The sequence below is a fragment of the Condylura cristata genome, unplaced genomic scaffold (genome assembly GCF_000260355.1).
Source record: "Condylura cristata isolate star-nosed mole 26May11 unplaced genomic scaffold, ConCri1.0 scaffold00019, whole genome shotgun sequence".
In the NCBI taxonomy this organism is placed as follows: Eukaryota; Metazoa; Chordata; class Mammalia; order Eulipotyphla; family Talpidae; genus Condylura; species Condylura cristata.
In genome coordinates this window covers 15,066,711-15,083,120 of record NW_004567120.1, presented here as the reverse complement: position 1 = coordinate 15,083,120, position 16,410 = coordinate 15,066,711, and the positions used below count along the sequence as shown (strand labels likewise).

At 36.5% G+C, this 16,410-nt stretch overlaps 1 protein-coding gene across 2 annotated transcripts in view; it reads right to left on the bottom strand.

The window, feature by feature from the left end:
- Nucleotides 1–14,261, bottom strand: part of LOC101630376 (PWWP domain-containing protein MUM1L1) — a 22,359-nt gene extending 8,098 nt beyond the window's left edge. The window contains exons 1-2 of one of the 2 annotated variants that reach the window (XM_004685914.2): nucleotides 14,198–14,261; nucleotides 9,532–9,628 (exon numbers count right to left, since the gene is read on the bottom strand). The gene's annotated coding sequence lies outside the window, so the exon portion shown is untranslated. Of the gene's footprint in view, nucleotides 1–9,531; nucleotides 9,629–10,302; nucleotides 10,334–14,197 lie in introns of those variants that run through there. The other variant, XM_012727038.1, reaches the window with a different exon arrangement.
- Nucleotides 14,262–16,410: the final 2,149 nt, after the last annotated feature.

Genomic DNA, 16,410 nt, shown 5'->3' with positions numbered 1-16,410 from the left:
AAGTACACTGCTGAGGGGAGCAGTGGGTGGGCCAGGAGAGGTCTGCTGCGCCATGTGGGTCACCTCCGGGGCTGGGGATTGAACTCACACTGAAGCAGCTGCCACTACCTTGCAGTGCTGCATCCTAACCCGTTGTGCCACCAGGGAGGACCTAGAACTTGTTATTTTTAATGACTATTTTCTTTTCCTACAACCATGTATAATATCTCTAGTGACGGGGACAGAAACTTCTAGTGTCTGAGCCTATACACACTCTCTGCATTCTTCCTCATTAGCAGAACCCATTTCATTCAGGCTAGCAGTGTGAACTTTTAAAACAGTATCCCCCACAACTCCTTTACAGTAAGCTATGGCCATATGATGGCTTCTCTTGTCAAAGAATATAAAGATTCTAGAGAAGGTATCTCCAATGTGGGTAAAATAAAGAGTGGGCTGTTTCTATTTTACTTTCACTCTTGCCTTCTAGAATTTAACCACAACAGACAGAATTTGGACAGTTATTTTGGACCAAAAAATGACTTAGCGATAAGGATGAAATTCTGTAGGGATAGAAGATCTTGAATTCCTCATTCCAATCACTTTCATTTAGTGGAACAATACATTTCTATGTTATCTAAATCATTGCACTTTCCACTCTCTCTAGTAAGCAGAACAGATGAAAACCCCAGTCACCACCACCAAAAAAAAAATCATTCTTATTATAGAATTAACCTTTTCATAGTTGCCAAATTAGTACTATGCAATCTAAAGATTATCAGACCTGTGTAAATAGGACCTTATTTAAATGAAGATATATATTCAACTATGGACTTTACAATATAGTATTTCTCATTCTTCTCATTTCACATGATTGAAAACACCAAATGCACAAGTATGATCATTACATGAAAAACTATACTTGTTTGTATTTATTCTGCCCATTTCCTATACCGCACAGACTTCAAGAAATACTACCCCACATCCATTTTCCAAACAAAATACAAATGACAAAGTTAGTAACTTGGACAATATTTTATATTTCACTATTTTGTAGAAGGAGGGGGGAAAGAATAAACAGTGACAATAGTGAATGCTACAATTAGTATAATGATGATAGGTAGTAATTACAGACACAGTAATACATAATGCTTATAAAAGTTTTCTACATAATAGGCACTGTTTCCAGCACTTGAAATACATTCAAAAATTCATTTACTAACCAGATGGCTATTTCATGTAGGAGAGTATCATGAGTGCTTCATTCATATAACAGTAATGTTATTAATAATGACAAAGATGATAAAAGCATCAAGTGTTTTCGGCCAGTACTCTGCCTAATGTTCTGTATAGGCCATTTCCCTTGATTCTCACAATATCTTGTTTGGTGAGTATATTGGAGTGTTCCCATTTTGTAGATGAGGCATTAGAAAGGGTAATGAACATTTGTAAGTCTATCTAGATCATTTGGCATATGTGATTTGAACGCAGGTACTTTGACTTTAGAGTCCATGCTTTTAATCACCAAGTTACACGGTACCTAGCTCACTGCTGATGGAAAATGCTGTACAAATTCGTGCTGGATGAATGGGGAAGTTACCAACAAATCTGAAGTAGTTCTGTACTGGCAATCACTGGATCTTAAGGGGGAAGTCTGTACCTGAGTCTGCATCTAATTTAACATAAATTTGTCACCTATAAACATAATGCAATCATGGGAATGAGTGACCTCTATCACTTTAGCCAAGTTCTACTGATTGGAATCACAGGTTCTGTCCTACACTTAATTATCCAAGGGAGTGGATCATGACGAAACAAGTCCATGTCAACGACAATACTATATGACTCCAATTATATGACATTTAGAAAAAGGCAAATCATTGATTGCTGGGTGTTACAGGCAGGGGGAAGGATGTGACCTGGAAAGAAAATCACAGTAAAGTGTGGGGGTGATGCTGTATATTCTGACTGTGGCCTTGATTATATGAATCTATACATGTGTAAAATCCAAAGATGCATATACTGAAAGTTTTTCCAAATGGAAAAATACAGCCATTACATAAAAAATCAATTTATTTGTAAGTATGCTTTATAAACTATCTGCTTCTCTCTAAAACATAGTTATAACAAAATAACACTCATTCATACACTATTAGATAACACCAGTTCCATTTAGTAGATATAAAAAGCCATGAGAGAATGTCATCCGTATTTTAACAGTGATAAAAATCTAGATAATGTACAAAATTATAACTTGCCTTGTGTCCGTAAAAGAACTGAAATAAACTGAATTCTAAAGGGTGACCAGCCCCTTAAAGAGGGATATATACAACCACTGGCTTGTGCTTTTGAAAATGTCATGTAATTGGATCCATGCGGTACTGATGTGGACATGGACTTTAAAAAATTTTTTTTGGCAAAACATGGGAGAAGTGGCTGTTGTACAAGCAGGGAGGCATCAGCTAAAATTTTAATGACTTCTTAAATTCTTAATGGGCTAGTGTGTCAGTAATTTGGAATATTTGGAGCCACTCACTGCCAAATTCTATTTTCACAGTCCTTAACCAGAAGCACACAAATATGAGTGGGCACAAAGCAGACAACCAAAAGGACACCACATGAGTGCTGTGTGGCTCAGGTGTACAGGAGACAGTCAGCTACTGCCAGGAAGAAGAGAAGCAGCAAATGCTCTCCTCCTGAAGGAGGTGAGGCAAAAGAAAACCTGTCTGCCTGGGGAGGGGAGGTGGAGACAGAAGACCCCGGTGCCCTGGACAAAGGCAGGAATCCATTACTGCTGAGGGAGAAGCAGAGGGAAAACTCTATCCTCCAGGAGGAGTAGGAAATGGTCAGGCCTACATAAATACAAAGCAGTGTTCAGCTACTGCTGCGGAAGAGGCGAGAGTGTACCTCCCACCAATACCAACCCTGAACACAAACCAGAGGCCAGCTACTCTGCAGGGAGAAAAGAATGCTGAGAAAGCACAACCCGCAAGGTCTAGGTGCATTAAACCCCCCTAAGGTTAAGGGTGGGTACGACAACAGAGAACAGTCCCCATTTTATCACACAAGCCTAGCTTCTAATAGTAACTGGAGCCTACAGCTGGGAAATAACACGAGCATGAGGTAAGATACACCTACTTCCCCCCAGGTGCATATTCTACTCGTAGCACGGATATGAGGGACTGCTGAAAATTTAGAGCTGGAGAAATATTGTGTGTCATGCAAGTTGGATGACAATGAAGTGAGAAAATGATACAATCACCAACATATTTTATGATGCCAACATTAACATGATACTAAAACTAGAAAAAGCAAAACTCCAACTCATGATCCATCATAAACAAAGATCCACATCCACTAAATAGAAATGATACAGGAAAATGACAGAAAAAAGAGAGGACATCATAACCAAATGGAATTTATCCTGGCAATGTAAGGATGATGATACATTTGCAAATCCAGCAAAGTAATTCACCATATCAATAGGCTAATGTGAAAAAATCACCTCAGTTTATGAAAAAAAAAGCACTTAATGTACCTCCACAAACATTCATGATTATAATGTTCAGCAAACTAGGAATTAAATGCATCTTCCTCAAATTGATCAAGATTTAAAGAATCTAAAGTTAACATACACTGAATGGTGAAACACAGAATGCCTTCCCCGGAAAGCAGGAATAAGGGAGGAATGTCTGCTCTCACCATTTCTGTTCAACATTTCCTTGGAATCCTAGCTTATACAATACAATAAGGCATGAAAAATAAATCAAAGGTATATAGATTGGAAAGGAAGAAATAAAACTAACTGTATTTGCAGCTAACATGATGATCTATGTTATGTAAAAAATCTAACTGGTTTACAAAGAAGTTATCAGACCTAATAAAAGTAAGTTTATCAATACTTCCAGATATAAGGTCAATGTAAAATAATTTCTTTCTGTAGTATTTGGAAGTTGAAGACAAAAAGTGCTTTTATAATATCAACAAGGTAGAACATATCAATAAGGTAGAACAAACTTAACAAATTTGTACATGACTTGTATGGTCAAGAATTCAAAACACCAAAGAAAGAAATTAGAAAAGACCTAAATAAAGAAATAATAGCATATCCATTGATTGAAAGAGTAGCTATTTTTAGGATGTAACTTCCTCCAAATACATCTATAGGGTCATTGCAATCTTAATCAAAATCTCAGCAGGTCTTATGTAGCAATTAATATACTAACTTTAAAATGTACATGGAAGAGCAAAGGAACTAGAATAGTCAGCCAATTTTGAGACAGTAATACAAAGTTACCAGATGTGTAATATATGTAGTAGAAAATACACACTACACACTCACACAATCTTGATTTCAAGATTACAGTAATCAAGACACTATTATTGGTATAAGAGACACATATCAACAGAATACAAAGAGACCAGCAAATACAATTTTTTTTTTTACAATTATAAGTAGAGAAATGATAGTCTTTAAAAAAAAGTGCTGGAACAATTGGACATTATGTGCAGGAATATTCATCTTGACGTGTCAAAACCATAATCAAAAAGTAGCTCAAAATGAGTTACTGGTCTAAGTGGAAAAGCCTAAACTAAGATGTATAAAAGACACAGAGTAGAAAATCTTTGGAATTCTCATTCTAGCAAAGATTTATTAGGACACTGATAGGACAATGCAAAACATTTGATAAATTTGACTTAAAACTTTTGCTCTTCAACAAGTAAAATGAAAATCCAAAAGAGTGGCAGAAAATACTACAAAACATATCTATTAAAGAACTTGTATCCGGAATATATAAACAACTCTTACAATTTAATATGATTAATAAGCCAATTTGAAAAATGGATAACTAACTTAAATAGGTTTTCATCAAAGAAGATAAATGAATGCCAATAAACACATAAAAGACGTGCCTTTGAAATTACATATTGTGAAAGTAAAACCACAATGAGATACCACTAGCATCTTTATAGTAGTGATTAATGTTAAATAAGGGAAAATAGCTGATAGTACCAGATGCTGGCAAAGATGCTAGCCTGACTGCCAGTTCTTTTATGAGTATATACATATTGGTCAAAATTCATCAAATTACATACTTAAGAGATTGAATTTAATTCTACATAAATTATACCTTAATAAACCCAAGTTAAAACAGGATGCAAAACAGGAATTCATAAATTTCTGGTAGATATACAAAATATCATAGCTGTTTTAAAAAATAGTTTGGCATTTTCTAATATTGTCAGACAAACAAAAACCATAAAGCTCAGAAATCCTATTAGCGATTTATAGCAAAGAGAAATGAAAACATATATAGTCAAAAACCTGTTCTGGAAGCTTATAACAACTTGGTCATAATCATCTCTAACAATGAGTGGATAGGAATACACAAAATACACCTCTAAGCTATAATAAACTATCAATACGTGCAACGGCATGGGGAAGTATCAGAAATAGTATGTTAAGTCGAAGAAGTCTGATGCAGATGGCTATATAGTGAATGATTCCATTTTTGTAACATTATGGCCAATGAAAAACTACAGGGGCAGAAATCAAATCAGTGGTAAGGAAGCAGAGTAGTGCTGATTACAAGTATTGACTACAACAGGACAGGCAAGAACATTTTAGATTTATGGAAATATTTTACTGCCTGATTCTATTTGTTGTCACATAACTATGTTTTTCAGAACTCACTGGACTATGTATCTTAGAGATTGAATTTAACTATAAGTCAGTCACACCTCAATAAATCTGAGTCTTAAAACAGGATACAAGTAGACTATAACCTACATATTTTACTGAGAATAGTAGGAACACATAGGGACTCTTGATTGTCAAAGGCAACTGTGGGTACCACAGGCTTATGTATAAAAATATCTGCTAAAGTGTATAAAGTTATATTAGAAATTAAGTTTTATTCATTTAATCACTTTTTATTAACTTCTTAATTTGCTTTAAAATGTTGGTGGTATTTAGATACTTGACGTTTGATGCAGTTATGTAACTTTCTATAAGTCCATACTGTGTTCACCAGCTCTCTCTTTCACTGAAAGTTAACAGAAAATAATGTCAAGAATCTAAATGACTTAAGGGTCCTATGCCTTGTAAAATTTATGCTCATTGGCAGAGCCTTTAACTACAGGACCTCATATGTCACTCAACCACATGAAAGGAAAGGAAGGAGTGGAAGCTAATGTGCTATCACCCGGAGACAGAGATCCAGTGAGAATGCAGAAGCCAAAGAACATATGAGACAGTGCAGTTATACGATAAACAAATGGCACACTTAGAGTACTCCCAAGGACTCTGCGGATGCCATGAACATTGACAAAGCAAACAATCTTTTCACACTTAATCAAAGAATTCAGTAACACCTAAGGCACAGGCACAAATAACAAACAAATTCAAAATCTTACTGTTGATTTTTACTGCTTGAATGTCAGTTTGCATAAAGAGGAAAAACATTAGAAGACAGCTTTCTAACAATGAACATCAAAGGAAAAAAGCAAAACCAGATAATGAATCATTGCCGGGGTCAAGTGTGTGTGAACATAACAGAGAGGGGAAAAAAGGAAAAATGCCAACCCGTAACCTCAAGGTCACAACGGGATAAAGCTGTGCCGTGTTTGGAGATTTTGTATTTCCCCAGGTAATGCTGAAACCTGCACAGCACCAATCAATGGAAGCTGCTAGGTAATCAAGAGTCAGGATGACGGAATGGAAAACATTTAAAGAAATAAAAGTTGCTGAGGACCTCAAAACCCCATCAGCTTAGCACAGAGCAAACAAAGCTTTGCTCTACTCTGAATGTTAATGGAGGAAAAGTAAACTGTTTTGTTTTTCCTGGGATTAACAAGCAAAGAAAAAAAACTGCCCGTGGCATTTGCTTTGGGGAATTTAAAGAAAGAAGAAACCCCTTCTAATATGCATCCCTCCCCCCTCCTATTCTCTGAGACAACCAGAGATAAGATTCAGGTTGGACAAGAAAGTATTCTTGTCACCATTTTGAATAAAAGTACTTATTAGTTCTTCAGTGAGGCAGCGAAAGAGACTATTCAAGATAAAATGTCTAAACTTGTTTCTCAGACAAACATGATGTCAAAGTTTTTAAGTGCACAAATCAGAAAGATTTGTGTTTGGTACCTAATGCCAACCTTAGTGACAGGAAGGACAACAGGCCTACTGGATATCAAAATCGATTACAAGGTTAAAATAACATTTTAAAATTTATTAGCCACATAGGTGTGTAGCAAGTAGAAGACAATGAATATAAGAAGGGGAAAGCAGCATAACAGATCTTGAGCTCATGATTGATTGATACACCTGGATACAGGTGAGAAATCAGTCAGTGGACGGAGTCCTCTAGAAAATGGAGAAGACATACACAAAGAGGAATACTAGGCGCTAAAGAAACATACTGTACCTGGAGAAAATAACTGAAATTTCAAGAACACAGAAGTGGCTCTATAAAGCCCCAGTATGTGGGCTTCAATTTATATATCAGGAATGAACTTTGTAGATGGCAAGAGAGTGGTGTGGGGACACTTGGGAATAGTGTGGCAGGCACGTCATTTCTGTTACTGGATATTTTGATACTAGAATAAATCTTAAATTCTAGGGCAACCTTTTACCCTTTTAAAGCTGTCAGTGATGTCTTATCTACCCAAGGCAGCCAGATACAGAGATTAGGGTTTTTTGTCTCCTGGTCTCAGACAACAACACAATGACCTCATTACAGAATGGACATAGGAGTCAAGAGATTTGGAGTGGATGTCATGGTTACCTATTTATTTGCTAGGGCAATGTTCAGGTATTTCTTGAGTTAGGCAGTTGGCTGGGACCTGTAGATCTTAAGTAGGCACACATCATTTCACTCATTTAATTCTCCCTGACACTAAAATCTGTAGTTTTTCATTTAAATGTTACATGCTTCATTGAAAATGTTATGGCATGGAGTCAGAATAAAAAGAAATTGTATTCTCAACCTATCACATTTTACCATGAAATGGGAAGAACCTTCCTTACCCAATGTCATGTGGCTGGTGGAGGGTCTGGCCCTATGAATGTGTTGTCAATTCTCAACCCAAATGCTTGTCCAGCAGGGTCTTTTCTCTGCTCAGTACTTTTGTGGTCACACTAACTTTCTGGGACTCAACTGGAATGATGAGCAGAATCCTCAGATCATAAACCTCTGCTACTAAACTTTGTTCAAAAGGAGACAGGGAATCAAACAATTAAATGGAAATGGTGGAAAGAAACCTCCCTACCAAAACGTTAGCAGACATGTCATTCTGAAACATGGGACTGAGGGGGAATCTCATCTGTGAATAGATGCCATGTATTTCCTTTCTTGTTCTTATTATTTGAAATGCTTTCTGTGACAGTCGTATTATTTGCTTCATGCTAACACTGTGTCTCCGAAGAATATTGTGAGGTGGGGAGAGAAGGAAAATAATTGTCTGTGTGTTTCTATAGTCCAAATTCTATAGAGCTATTTTTCTAATGCCTTATGTTTGAATTTTCACACCAGTCCTTGCGTGAGGCTTTTTCTCGGAGACCTGTACAATTTTTTTTCAATGGAACTGCTATCACATGGTACATGCTGTCTCATAGTCTGGTAATACAAAATACGATGCGTGGCTTTGTTTGCTCACTTCATAAAAATAGTTGCCTGGAGAAAATTTTGGAAAATTAAAAAAAGGAACACGTCATCTTGTGGCCAATACCAGAATTGCACCCGTTACTACCAGATTCTTATGTGAGAAGGGTGGGAACCACATCCTGCCAAGCCAGCAGTTTTCTCAGGCTTCTAGAATATACTGTGCACAAATTTAAAGTTTTGTTATACATTGCACACAAAATTAAATGCCTTTATATTTATGTCCAATGGCTTGATCAAGAAAATGGAAAGCTTACTGAAAACTTAAAAGGTTTATGAAAGAAACAAAATTCTGGAAAAACAATTAATACTGTTTCCTGAATATATTTCCATACTTTCACTACATATGTACATGAATGCATAAAATTTCAAGCCAGATTTTTACCACATTCAAGCACATGGTTTGAGTATTTTCCACATTAGTATTTTCAATGTCATTTTTTAATGAACCCCTTCAAATTTAAACCCATTTGTAATATTTTAACTCAAACTTTGGTCTGATATTGTAAAAATGGTAAAATATGTTGTAAGAATTATTTTAGACAGGCATAGGAAAGCCGGCCCTGTCTCCCCAACCACACAAATAATCTCATTAGTAGGTGCTCTTATATGTTTGGGATTTGCTACACATATATTAACACATTCCTTTCGCTTTAAATGACATAAGGTGTTAGCCAGTCTGCAATTTGCTTTTTTCTGTGATACTACTTCTCAGTCACATTTTCAAACCACTGCATGTTTATACTTTCATTGGTCAGCTATGGAACATTCAGTTGTATGGATACACTATGCCACACAGTATTTTAAAACTGTGAATAGAAACAAATCAAAGCCTGTCTCTGTCTATTAACCTTATAAGACATAGAAAAATGGTTCTTGCTGACCACGGCCATACCTGTGGTCGAAAGAATGAGTTGCAGGAAGATACACACAGGGTTCTGGCCAACACAGCAGCCGGGCTATGCGCTTGATCGGGTCCAGGAAAATTTCCACTATCGGCAAAAGACAAGGGGGTTATAATATTTGCATGTCTCTGTGTGTCTATGAATGTTTATGTGTCTGGAATTAAATGGGTACGCCGTTTCAGCTTCATTTTGCTTTTCTAATTCTAAAAATGATCATGGAATAAAGCAATTCTAAGAATCCTGAAACTGGTTACAAATATATTTTGAAATCCTCCGTAATCGGAACACTCTGGAGATGCCGACTGTAAAGAAAATGCAGAGGTTTTTTTTTTAACAAATGTTATCACTCAACGGCATAACTGAACCCCTTCCACGTTCACTTACCTTTCTCTATTTGTGTCAATCATTTTTATGTTTACATTCTTCTATGAGTTGTTTGAGAATAACGTTTAAATCAAAATAAAATCTGTACGTAGCTAGTAACAAGGAATGCCATGTAAAAAATTAACATGAACGGCATGCCTCACTGAAGTCTTAATTTAGAAGCTGTAATCCGATCACCCATTCCCACACTGTGCACTTCAAAAAATATCGGGAGAAACTCAATTTTCAGGACATCGATTCGGTCACAACAACGGCAATTGTTCCCCAAACCATACTCCAATCCCACCTCTCCCAGGCAACAATCTCTATTTTGTTCACTGTTACACCAAAGCCCGAAGAAATTCTCACAAAATAACTAGCTTGAAGACAGCCATTACCTTGAAGCTTCTTGTCAGCTGCAGCCTCGTGAAATGCAGCCCCTCCCCCAAGACTGGCCGGGCTCAGCTCTCCGGAGCTTCTAGAGGATGCTCCGCCCCTCCTGTGATGGGGAGAGCGGGGGGCCTTTCTCTCAATTAGAGGGAGGAGAATCACCAAGTTAAGCAGAAATTCGCTTAAAGGGGAAAAACATTCATTTTTAAAGGGCTTGAAAGCGAAATGGCAACACGTGGCTCTTTAATACCCATTTAAACCGCAGGGCTAGGGGATAGCCTTAACAAAAAGTAGTAAATCCCTTTAGCATACAATGACGACCCCGTTAAAAATAGCTCTGGTGTATTTCGTGACTTTCATTGCACTTTTTTTTCCCGTCCAAAATACTTCAAGACACAGCTGGCCAAGGTCCATTTGAAAAAGATCCATCAGTTTCTTGTTTGTGATTGCAGTGAATTAATACTGCGATTATTTTGTGTGAGAATTAAATCTCTACAATTTTAACTTCTCTAACCCAGAGACATGATAGTCTTTATTTCCGTGGTCATTCAGAAAATCTCACTGTATCTTCAAGTAATTTCTGAACATAAAACATCAACCAAAACCCTCAAAGAAAGGTGCTACCTACCTGAATATATACCACAATGAAAAAAAAAAAAAAAAAGCTGAAAAAAATCAACATAAACCAAAGTTGAAAAAAGAGCACTAAACTTACCAAATTGTTTTTGATTTAAAAAAAATCTAAAATAACACTTAAAAATTAAAATAGATAAACATAAGAAAGCAAATAAATAAATAAGGTAAAGGACATAAATAGGTAATTCAAGATGTTCTGAGGAAATCACTGTCAGCTTTTTTCCCCCTACAAGCAATGTATTGCAATTGCAGGTATCACTCACTCAGTCTTGTAGAGTGTCCAGTTTGTGGGCTGTTTGGTAGATTTCTTTAAAAAATCAGTTGTTTAGAAAGCTAATTTGATCCTCACGATAATCACTGCCCTGCAATTTACCATCCCTTATAAAAAACCTGGTGTGTAGGCTTCCCTCTGCAACTTTGTTTTCATTCAATTGGGTTAGTGGTAAAAGAGAAGGGGTATTTATTGGGATGCTTCAAAGTCCAAAGATTCAAAATAAAAATTAAAACTGAAAAATACATAAAACTTATTTGCCTTTCCTAAAATAACAGAAGAGATACCAACATAAATAGCAATGAGATTTCATTTTTTTCTATCTAGTTTAACTTATGAAGAAGCAAAGAAGTGATACAATCAACAGTTGGCAAGGGAATAAGAGAATGAATGGGCACTTTTGCTCATGTGCATGGTGACAAGTTGAAAACTAGGAGAAAATCAAAAGCCAGTATATTCAAATCCCAACTGGTGAATGCGTTCTCTCTGTATCAGTACTTACTGCCTCCTGGGCTTGGAGTCCTAGGAGTTTATCTGGTAGAACCAAGGATGATGATGTTCACCTTCAGATTAAGAGGAGATTGGTGAGTGAATGGACACTGTCTAAACTCATGCCTCTGCTGGAGAATATATTGGTGAACTAAAATCATCTTTAATAACTACCATACCTAACTATGAACAACACATCTTTTCCATTTGTGCACATGTCCACACCGATTTAAACAATACTTTGCTGCCCTATGCTTTCGCATCACTGGCCATGAATTGCTTACGACATGTCTCTGTGCCCTAGGGGCCTGGGAGTACCTTCCCTTTCAGATATTGTTATTCCTGGACAGGGGCTGAAAATCAATTATGGAGAGAGCTGCCCATTTTATTCTACCCTCATTTACTTTAGACAACTCCTTGAGCTGTTGCTTTCTTGATGCTTGCTAATTCACTAGAGGAAAATTGTGCATCTATCTTCTTTAATTAACTTTGTTTTTGCTTACCAAATACTCAAGAGATTAAGACTGAAATTTAGATTTTGCTTGCCTTTATAATTTAGAGGTGTCATTTCCCAGGAAGTGTAAAACCTACAGACTGCCATGGATGATGATTTTGAGGGTTATGTCTCTTACGATAAATTACACTATGCTTTAAAAGCAATCTATATATAAATATATACACATACAATGCAAGTGAAGTTGGTAAAGCCTCACAACCCCATCCATTATCACAGTGAACAGGTAAACACAACTCCCATTTCCTGTCACCTCTGACTGGTCAGGTTGAAGAAACAGCTGCAATATGACATAGCTCTTCCTGTAGTTAACAAAACAAGCAACGAAAACTGCACTGGGTACTTAAAAAAAGAAGAAGCCATCATTATTCAAAAGACAACTGTAACAGACACTGGGTTAACATTGTTCCTATCATCAATCTGAATAAAGGCATCGGGGTTCTGGGTGAGAATTATGAACTTTTGTTGGCAAAACTCAGTATCTAGTCTGTAAGAGTCTTGTCACCAAAGCATGACCACAGAGTTATATTGTAAAATTTTCAAACTGGCAGGCAGACAGTTATGGGTTTGAGACTTTTACTATTAGCTCAATGGAGACAAAACATTCCAATCTTGACAATTTGATGGGATAGTTAGGAAATATGCTTGGGGTCACATGCATCTCTGATATTAACCAATAGAATGGTCAAAGTGTTTAGTCTCTAAGTGTATAGTTGAGGCAGAAGAGACAGGGAAAATGGGTAAGAGGAAAAGAAGTCTCAATTTAACCACAGCAAAACTGAGTCTGCACATGCCGCATTAGTGCAGCTAGAATTACAGAAGAAATGTCAATAGATACACATTATGCTGGACAAATCTTTCAGTCACTGGTCTGGTTTTCATTTGCTGGTTTTCTAGAAAAGCAGTGTTTTGGAAGAGACCCTACTGTGTCACATTAGGGCTAGTAAGTAGTTTTCACCTGCAGTTGCCTCTTCTTACCTGACACTTCATAAGGCAGATTGAATAAAGTGTTCTTAATGAGTGACAACTGGATTAGATTAAAACATGGCAAAGAAGAAAAGGATCCGGTACGTTTACTTTGTTAAGGAGAAAGAATGTGGATGTTGAGAATTGTGGAGACAAGACGCAAATCAGAAGAATAAATAGCTGAGTATCAGATAGAGGACGTGAGAGATGTGGACTATATTTCTGGGGAGAAGAACGGTAACAGAGAATTATTATGATAACATGAACTTAATGTTCAGTCTTTAGTATTCCTTTGCTCTATAAGGAGGGAATGTGCATAGCAGAGGATTTGATGGTGTCAAGGACGTTATTTGTGTGCCTAGATAATTTGCCCCTTTGGGATCTCTCTAGCTTATCATGAGGGAATGCTGGGCTGTAACATTCCCTAAGATGCTGATGCTGCCTGTCCATCCAAAGCAAGCCAAGGTCTCATGTACACAAACATTGGGCTTCGTGACCAACACCCTCATTAAGGGCATGACTTTAGGACTCAGAGGTTTTTGTCAGTTGTTGGGAAAGAATGAAGTGTTAAAGCACTACAAAATATTATTCAAGAGAGTAGACAGGTGTCTATTATTGAAGGTTTGAGGACCTTAAAGAAATCTTAAGAGATCTTTATAACTGTGCTATCTGGTATGGGATGATGACAACCTCACATTGCTCTCAAGGGCAGGCGAGTCAGGCGGGCTGGTCAGAACCTCAAGGAGACATCTGAAGAGCCTCTTGTAGGCTTTTTTCCCGTAGTGGCTTAACATGTGGTATTCCTTCTCAAAACTGGACACAGCGGACTTTTAATTACAGAACTGGCTACAGGCCAGGGACTGAATGAATTTTATCTCAAATTCACAGCCTACCATGATTTTAAAATGAAATGTGGCTTTAAATTTAAAATGCTATGGTTGCAGAGCAGGATGCCAAATAAACTATACCACAAGTTCGCAACATATTTTCAATGTAAAATACTTCCCCAAAACTGGAGGAGACTTACCCAATGTCACCAGGATGGTGGAGGGGCTGGCCTTGGGATCCTCTTCTTAACTCTCACTCCAAATGTTTGTTCAGTGGGGTCTTCCCCCTGCTTCGAACCTCTGTGGTCACACTGACTTTCTGGTGCTCAACTGGAATGACAAGCAGATTCCTCAGGTCATATGCACCTCTGACATTAAACTTAGTCTACCCAAAAAGAGGCAGGGAATCAACCCATTATATAGAAATTGTGTAAAGTTTTTCCTACAAAAACGTTAGCAGATATGTCATTATGAAACATGGGCCCGAGAAGGAATCTCATCTGTAGTGTAGATATCATGTTAATTTTCCTTTTTATTCTTATTATTTGAAAAGTTCTCTACAACAGTTATGTTATTCCGTTGAAATCATTTTGCCCAGTTAAAGTGTGAAGTGGGGACAGGACAGACAGGAAGTAATAAATACCTCATGTCTTCTATAGGCCAAAACTAGTAGCTACTTTTTTTTTATTGCTTTGTTTGAATTCTCACATTAAGTCCTCATCTTTTTCATCTGTCACACACATGCACCTTTTCAAGGTAATTTTAATCACATTCTACTGTCTTGTAATCTGCAAATGCCAAATACGTTTCATTGCTTTGTTTGCCTACTTCTTAAAAATGGTTGCGTGGAGAAAATTTAGGAAAACTGACAGGTGCCATCTTGTGACTTGAATCAGAACTGCAGACACCCTGTTCCTTAGTGGGAAAGCTACAGCCACTCATACAGTGCTCAGGTTTCTAGACTTTTTCATTCTCAACTCAAAAAGTTGACGGTGTGTGTTACACAAAAATGGAATCCTAATTTCTTCTGCTGTTATGTCTTTCAAGTGTACTATGTATCTTTCTTCATTTTTAGATTTTCAATAAAGGAAAACAAATCTCCATTGTAATTGTTAAAATATCATTTCTAGGTTTGTCCTATAGTTATAAATGTGTATGTTTTTTTCACTATCTTTATCACCCTCAAGAATGTATTTATTTATGTATGTTTTCCAAAAATATATTTTAAGATCCATGTCAACAATATTTTTCTACATCATCTTTTTTGAATGACTTTCATAAAATTTTTCCTTTGTTCCTTCCACCAACTGACCCATGCCCATACCCTCTCTCCCTATTTCCTCCTCCTTACCCCCATTCTCTCTGGTAACCATTATCTCCTTTTTAAGTTCAATTTTTTATTTCTCCTATTGTTTGCATGTAATTGTTTTCTGGGCATTATACTCCACAGATGGGTAAAACAAGACTTTTTTATTTCTGAAATTTTCACAATGAAAATCACTCAAGCTTACTCTTTTCAAAATAAAAAATTTAAATGGAGAAATATAGTATATAGGTGGAAATATTCTGTCTCTCCAACTACACTTACATCCTCAATTAATAAAGTTGCATGCATATTTCCAGATTTCCCTTGCATACCTGGTACTAACGTAATACAGGCCATTCTGCAATTTATTTTTAGAATATGCTGTGAACATCTTTTCTTACCACTGAATTCAGCTGGTTACATTAGCTTTTCTTTTTTACAACTACATAATGTTCAACACTGTGGATGCACTACTTTACACAACTCTTCCACAATGTTTTAAACATTTTTTGAATTCTTTCTCAAGGGTACTTAAACATACTAATAAGTATCTTCTCAAATAAAAGTCTGTCTGAGAGTCGAAATATTTGAATTGCATGAAAAATCACCAACAAGCAGGTAACCAGCCTTCTCAGAGTCGCAGAAAAATGCACCTTCATCAGCTAAAGAGAATGGAGTGTGTGTGTGGGTATTTACTTAAATGTTTTTAACAAAAATGGATTGCTCCCTTTTCAGTTCCTTTACGCATTTCCACAAAAATTCAAAGATATATAAAAATCTAAAAAAAACCCCACTACTTACATGTGAATCTTACACGTTCAATACTTACATGTTCACTACTTACATGCGAATATTAGCTCTCTGATTTTTTTCTTATATATTATAATACATTATTTGAAATTACATTTGTTCACCACATAACTGAACACCTTTCCATAGATGTTTACGCATTTTGGGAAGTTTTTTTTTTTAACCTCCATGCTTAAATTCTCATCTCACTTACATTTACACTGACATAAGTCTATACATGCTAAAAGAAATGTTAATTGGAAAATTTCCTTCTTTCTTAAGACATGCTTTTTAACTAGATGTATTATTTATTTTATT